Genomic DNA, 7,532 nt, shown 5'->3' with positions numbered 1-7,532 from the left:
ATTAAAACAATTGCATCATAGGTAAAACCCAAATTTTAGGTTGGAATAATAATTTCATGGGGAAATCTTTTCAGTCCCTAATTTTGGGTGTTTTTCCCAACTTCTAAGGTACGCCCACTTCACTAAGTTGACATTCAGAAATATACGCGTATACTTCATCTTCAATAACCAAGAAAGAGTATTCCTGTAAAAGCCATGAAAGTGCCAATCGGGAGAGTCGGCAAATGTGGCAAGTTGGTCATTTGGTAAATTCATTAACTTTAGGAGAGTTGATTTTTTTTGTCATCCGGCATCACAAAGCACAACAGGGAGAATCCTGAACAAAGGGGCTCTCTCTGTCCTGGCCACTGTCTCTCCGTGCAAGTGCACGGAGGGGGAGCTCATTGCTGCCCAAATGAGGCACGTGGCTTCTGATTCTCTTCGTTTGGGTCACTCTAATAGATGTTTCGTGTTGATGGCTTTTCTGAGGTTGATCAATAGTGATTGGAGCTAATGTTTTGGGGGCATTGGCTACTTCCCAGATAGTAAACTAAATGCTTTGCAAACATTGTCCCATTTAATCCCTAATAAATCCTAATTATTATCCTCAGTTTTGCAAATTGGGAATCTGAGGCTGACAGAGTCTAAGAAATTTACCCCAAGCCCAAGCCACACAGCTAAGAAGTGGTAGAGCCAAGTTTCAAATTAAAATTTCTCCCTCCTGTATATTATGTTGTCATTTGGAGGCTCTTGACAACTTTATCGACATATTTATCCAAGGCACCAGAATACCTTGAGAAATCAAGCCCCGAACAAACCGGTTGTGAGTAAGTTAGCAGGCATCTCCTGCAGTTCAAAGGGTCTCACAGATACAGATTTTTGTCTGTAAAGTCAGCTTTTAGGTTACCACTGGGGATCTTTGGTCAATGACCAAGTGACATTTGTTGAATAAGCAGAGATTGGTTCAAAAGGAGAAGGGTGGGACTACATTTCCATACCATGGTGTGAGGAGAGTGGTCTCTTGGGTCCCCTCTACTTTTTTACCCAAAAGTCTACCAATAACCAGCAGGGTGGTGGGCTGCATCAATATAAAAACAAGCCATTCCAGTGGAAAATACTAACTTAGTGCTATGGCATTATGGAAACCGAGACTGGTCGTTTGAATGAATCCCTGCTTCTAACCCTTCATATGTGAGAACTCTGCAGCCCTTCGTCTGCACTCCTACTTACTTGAGGCTCTCAGCTTCCTGAAGTGATTAGGGGTGAAATTACTTGTGACCAGAGATAGTAGTCAGGCTTGCTGCCAAATATCCAGGTGAAAACCTGCCTATGTTTAAGAAACGGTGGCCAAAAAGAGGCCCCCACCCCACCCCACCCTGCACTGAACTGAATTAAGATGGAGTTTCCTGACCAGATGCAGGCTTGGTAATCATTATGCTTCAAAAGTTCCAGTTGAATTGAATCTATTTGAGAGTCACAACTTTGAGATCAAAGATGGTATCTTATACAGTTTTGCTTCCAGAACCCCTGTTGTGGTGCCTTTCACAAGGTCAGTGACTAGCAAACTTATGTTTTGAGCGACATGTACACAAGTACCAAGCATAGTGTACTGCATAGCAACAGATGCCCTGATAGACAAGCACAGTGAACGATTGTACACTGAGGTCATCCAAAATGGCAGAAGAAGGACCTCTGAAAGTTCTTTCATCCCTGAAAGCAGCAAGGAAACGGAAAGAAATGTTCAGACCCAGTGTTTTCAGAACTCTGGAGATTCGCCAAAAGTCTGCAATGACCTCAGGTATATTTATTCTAGAGAAACAGCCGGAGCTCAGGAGGAAGGATGAGCTACGTGGCATTTCAACTAGCCCTATGCCCCTGTCCCTCTATCCAATTCCGGGGTAGCCTTAAACACTAACAGCATGCATCACGGTGAAAACCAGAGGCCTGGAAGCCGCCAGAGGGAGCAGAAAGAGGCAAAGAAAGAGACACAGGTTGCCAGACTGGAAGAAATTGCAGGCCACACTATATGCTCTTTGCAGAAGCGTACTTTATGTACAGAGACACATAGGTTAGAAATAAACAGGTGGGAAAAGATACACCATGAAAATACTAAGCGACAGATAGCTGAGTGGATATGAGATTATCAGACACTTCATAGCACAGAGTATAACCAGAGGCAAAGGTGGATATTTCATGAACACAGACCCCGTGTTGGGTCTTAAAACAAGTCTCAAGAAATTTAAGAGGACTGAAATCATACAGAGCAGGTTTTATGACCGTGACAACAGTAAGTGAATAAGTAATAACATAAACATATCAGAAAGAAACCAAATTACTTGGAAATTGAAAAGGAAAGCATTTTCATAACCCAAAGAGGAAAGCACAAAAGAAATTAGAAAATGTTTTTAATTGAATGAAGATGAAATCACAACATAACAAAATTTGAGGGATGCAGCTAAAGCAGTGCTTAAAGGAAAAGTTATTGCTTTTAAATGCTTATATTACAAACGAAGAAAGACCTCAAGTCAGTGATGTAAGGTTCCACTTTAAAAAGCTAAAAAACATAATAAAGAAGAAGAGCAAGGTAAATACAAGGAAAGCAAGGTGCATTCAAAGGGGAAAAAATATACCTCCAGAAACTGTCCCTGAAGAAACACATGCATCAGAATTACGAGATCAAGACTTCCAAAGAACTCTGCTAAATATGCTCAAAGAGCTAACGGAAAACACAGACAAAGAACTAAAGGACATTGTGAAGATGATATATGAACGTAATCAGAATATGAACAAAGAGAAAAAAATTTTTTAAGGTACCAAACAAAAATTCCAGAGATGGTAAATGCAATAACTGAAATGAGACATTCACAAAAGGTGTTCAACAGCGGACTTGAACAGGCCGAAGAAACAGTGAACTTGAACAGAGATCATTCAAAATGATCATATTCTGAGGAGCAAAAGGGAAAAGAATGAAGAAAAGTGAAGAGAGACTGAGGGACTTACAGGATGTCATCAAGTGATACAACATACGCATTACAGGAATCCTGGGAGCTGGGAGGGTGAGAGAGAGGGGGAAGGTATGCAGAGAGATTATTTGAAGAGATAATGGCTGAAAACTTCCAAATTGAATAAAGACATAAATATACAAATCCAAAACCCTGAAGAACTCCAAGTGAGATAAACACAAAGAGACCCATCCCCAAGACACATTGGAATCAACCTGTGAAAAGCCAACACACAGAGAGATTCTTGAAAACAGACAGACAAAAGTCATTCATCATGTATAAGGGATCCCTAAGGAGACTATTAGCAAATTTCTCAGCAGAAACCTTGCAGCCCAGAAGGTCGTGAGATGATATATTTAAGAGCTGAGAGAAAAATTCGGTCAATTGAGAATGCTATACCAAGCAATACTGTCCTTCAAAATGACAGAGAAAGTCAAGACACTCTGAGAGAGACAAGAGCTGATGGAGCTCATTACCGCTAGCCCTGCTGTCCAAGGTAGGCTAAAGGGAGCCTGTCAAGTTGAAACTAAAGGACTCTAGACAGTAATTCAAAGGCATATGATAAGATAAAGTTCTCCAGTAAAGGTAAATATATGGACAAATAAAAACCTATGTTATTGTAATTTTTGTTCCTAACTCTATTTTTATTTTCTACAGAATATAAAGGACAAATGCATAAAATTTGATAATAAACCTATGTTAATGTGTACACAATATGGAAATATACAATTTGTGAAATCACTAACACAGAGAGGGAGGCAAAAGTGTAAAGGACTAGAGTTTTTTTCTTTTTTTACGCAGTTGCAGTTAAGCTGTTATCAATTTAAGACAGACTGGCATACTTTAAGATGTCATATGCAATCCCCATGGTAAGCACAAAGAAAACATCTATCGAGTATACACACAGAAAAACAAGAAGGGAATCTGAATGCATAACTACAAGGAAGGCAGTGATGGAGAACCTGAGGGACAAACAAACTATAAGAAATACAGAAAACAAGTCATAAAATGGAATAAGTAAGTGTTTCCCTACCAGTAAGTACTTTAAATGTAAATGCCTGAAACTCCCCAGTCAACAGACACAGATTGACAGAATGGATTGTTAAAAGAAATGATCCTACTATATGCTCTCTACTGGAGCCTCACTTGAGCTCTACGGGTATACATGGGGTGAAAGTAAAAGGACGGAAAAAGATTTTCCATGCAAATAGTAACTAAAAGAGAGCAGGGATGGCTATACTAATATCACACAAAATAGAATTTAAGTAAAAACTGTTAAAAGAGACAAAGAAGTACATTGTATAACGATAAAAGGGGCGATGAACCAGAAAGATATAATAATTATGAACATATCTGCACTAAATATCAGAGCTCCAAAATAGATGAAGAAAACATCGACAGACTTGAAGGAAGACATAGTCAGCTCTGCCATAATAGGAGACTTCAATAATCCACTTCCAATAATGGGTAGAACAACCAGACAGAAGACCAATAAGGAAATACAGGACTTGAACAACCCTACAGAACAATTGAACCTAACAAACACATACAGAGCACTGCACCCCAAAACAAAATAATGCACACTTTCTTTAGTGCACCTGGGTCGTTCTCCAGACAACACATTAGTCCACAAAACAAGTATGAATAAATTTGAAGAGATGGAAATCATGCCAAGTATCTTTTACAATCACGATGGAGTGAAACTTGAAATCAGTAGCAGAAGGAAAGCTGGGAAATACACAGATATGTGGAAATTAAGCAACGTACACCTAAACAAGCGGTGGCTCAAAGAAGACAGCACATGGGAAATCAGAAGCTTTCTTGAAAAAAATGAAAATTAAAACACAATTTACCAAAACTTAAGGGATGCAGTGAAAGCAGTCCTAAGAGGGCAATTTATAGCTGTAAACACTTGCATTACAAATGAAGATAGGTCTGAATCCAACAACCTAATTTTACACCACAAGGAACTAGGATGACAATAATAAACCAAACCTAAAGCTCTCATAAGGAATGAAAAATAATGACCATGCAGACATAAATAAAATAGAGAATAGAAAAGCGTTAGAGAAAAATCCATGAAATCAAGTGCTGGTTCTTTGAAAAGAGTTACAGAATTGACAAAACTTTTAGCTAGATTTACTTGGGGTCGGGGGGGGGAAGTGGGGGTAGACCGAAATCAGAAGGAATAAGGGGGATATTACTGCCAATTTACAAAAAGAAAAAGGATTAAAAGGGGTATATAAACAACTTCGACCAACTAGTTGGGTCTGTATGGTGATTCCCCTCCCAAATTAGGAACGGAATTACCGTAGGATCCAACAATTCTACTTCTAGGAAGGGAGGAAGACTGACTCAGTTTCATGGAAAATTGCCTTACCCTGTCAAGAAATTTGCTATGTATCAAAGGCAAAATTTTCATTAGGAGTATAGTTAGGGATTTAGCAATGATAGCATATGCTTAGAATTGTCTAATGGTCTAATAACTACACATAGTTAATTGTTAGCCATCTCTAAAGATCTTGTTTAAAAGGGGGTACTATATGATCTTTTAAAAATTCAGCTTGTAATTCAAATTTTTCACATAAAGAAAACTTCAGTCCTAAATGGCCTCACTGGCTTCCCTGGCGAATGGTATCAGACATTTAAAAGGAAAAACAAAAACAAAAAACAGTAACAGCCCTACAGAACTTTTCCAGAAAATACAGGAGGAACTCTTGCCGATCATTTTATGAGGGCAACATTACTTTTACACACACACACACACACAAAAAAAAAAAAAACAAAACAGAAAAAGACACTCCAAGGGGGAAAAAAGCACTACAGGCCAATATCCCTGGTGACTATAGATGTAAAACTCCCTAAGGGAATTTTAGAAATCTGAATCCAATGATACATGAAAAGTATCATGTGCAATCAAGCAGAGTTCATCCAAGGAATGCAAGGCCATTTTAACGTTAAAAAAATGCATCGGTGTATTTTGCCATATTAAGGGAAGGCAAGAAAAGCAATGACAATCATCACAATATATGACAGAAAAGTCATTGGATAATATAAAACATCCATTCATGATTAAAAAAAAAAATCTGCTCACTTAAGAAAGGAAGGGAAAGGAAGAATAAGCCAAGAGAAGAGCCCGACAAAAATGACAAAAAAGAGGGGAAGAAAGAAGTTGAGTCAGAAAGGGAAATTTTCGCTGAAGCGGATGTAACTATCAAGAGAAAGGAGATGGTTAAGAAGGCGGAAAGAAGAGAAAAGGTGGAAGAAACTTTCAGACTGCTCCCAGAAGGAATAGGCTGAAAGGCCAACATGAGAAAGAAGCAGCAGATAGAAAACGCAAACAAGAGGAACAAATGGAAACTGAGCGGCAGAATCAAGATGCAGGAAAAGAAGCCAGAAGTTAAGGAAGTGGAGAAGAAACAAGAAACATCAATGGATTCTCGACTTCCAAGGATACACGGTGAAATAAAGACTTCACTCTAAATTGACAACCTTGATGTGAAGAGATGCATCGAGGCCTTGGATGAACTTGTTTCACTTCAGGTCACAAGGCAACAAGCTCAGAAATGATTACAACACTGAAAAAATGACGGCGACTCAACGTGACTCTGATTATTATGGGAAAGTCTGCAATGATGTATGTATAACGGGTTTAAGAACACGTTTTGGGTTGGTGAAGGAGATTCTGTAACCACACAAGTGCTGAATAAATCTCTTGCAGAACAAAGGCAGCGCGGGGAAGCAAATAAAACCAAAGATCAAGGGAGGAAAGGGCCAGACAAGAAGCTAGAAAGGGAACAAACAGGTTCAAAGACTCTAGATGGGGGCTTGCACGCTCAAGAGGGCAGTCAGCCACAACGTAATGAGACAGCACTGAAAAAAGGGAAGGCGAGGCCAGCAGTAAGGAAAAGCCAGCCCGTGAAGAGAGACACTGAAGTGTCTCTGAAGGAGCTCTCCGCTAGATAACTAGGTTGACATGCCTGGGATGTAGACATATGGTGATGGAAGGAGAACTGACTCTGGGTGGTGAGCCCACAATGTGATATGTAGATGATGGATTACAGAATTGTACACCTGAAACCTATGTAACTTGACCAACCATTGTCACCCCAATCAAAAAAAAAAAAAAAAAAAAGTGCTTGAGAAGTTTCTAATGGTTTTGATTTGAGCTATTTAGACGTCTGAAAGTTTTAAATTTTTACAAGCATAGGTTTTGATGTTTAAAACTTGTTTTGAGGGAGAAAGTCCCTTTATCTTTGTTTAAAAGTAATTAAACATTGCTTAATTGTACTTGTGCAGTATTAACAGCTACGTTACACAGTGAGTGTGAGGGAAATTCCATTTAGGAAATGTTGAACTGCTTTTCCAGACATTGGTTGTAGCATATTTTCAGTTAGTGTGTGTGTGTATATGTTCATGCATAATCAACAGTAGAAAAAAGTTACATTTCTAACACTGCTTACTCGTTTGAGTATAAACCTTTCCTCTTTTCCCAAATACCGTGGGTTTTGTGCATAGGTTTTCACAAATCGTGGATTTACCAGACCATCT

General features: G+C 38.9%; 1 pseudogene; it reads left to right on the top strand.

Annotated features, from left to right (window-relative positions):
• The first annotated feature begins 6,086 nt into the window (after positions 1-6,086).
• LOC117024864 (PC4 and SFRS1-interacting protein-like) lies at positions 6,087-6,916 on the top strand (annotated as a pseudogene).
• The last annotated feature ends 616 nt before the right edge of the window (positions 6,917-7,532 follow it).

The sequence above is a fragment of the Rhinolophus ferrumequinum genome, chromosome X (genome assembly GCF_004115265.2).
Source record: "Rhinolophus ferrumequinum isolate MPI-CBG mRhiFer1 chromosome X, mRhiFer1_v1.p, whole genome shotgun sequence".
NCBI lineage: Eukaryota > Metazoa > Chordata > Mammalia > Chiroptera > Rhinolophidae > Rhinolophus > Rhinolophus ferrumequinum.
The sequence above is the reverse complement of the archived record's forward strand: the minus strand, read 5'-3'. Positions and strand labels throughout refer to the sequence as shown.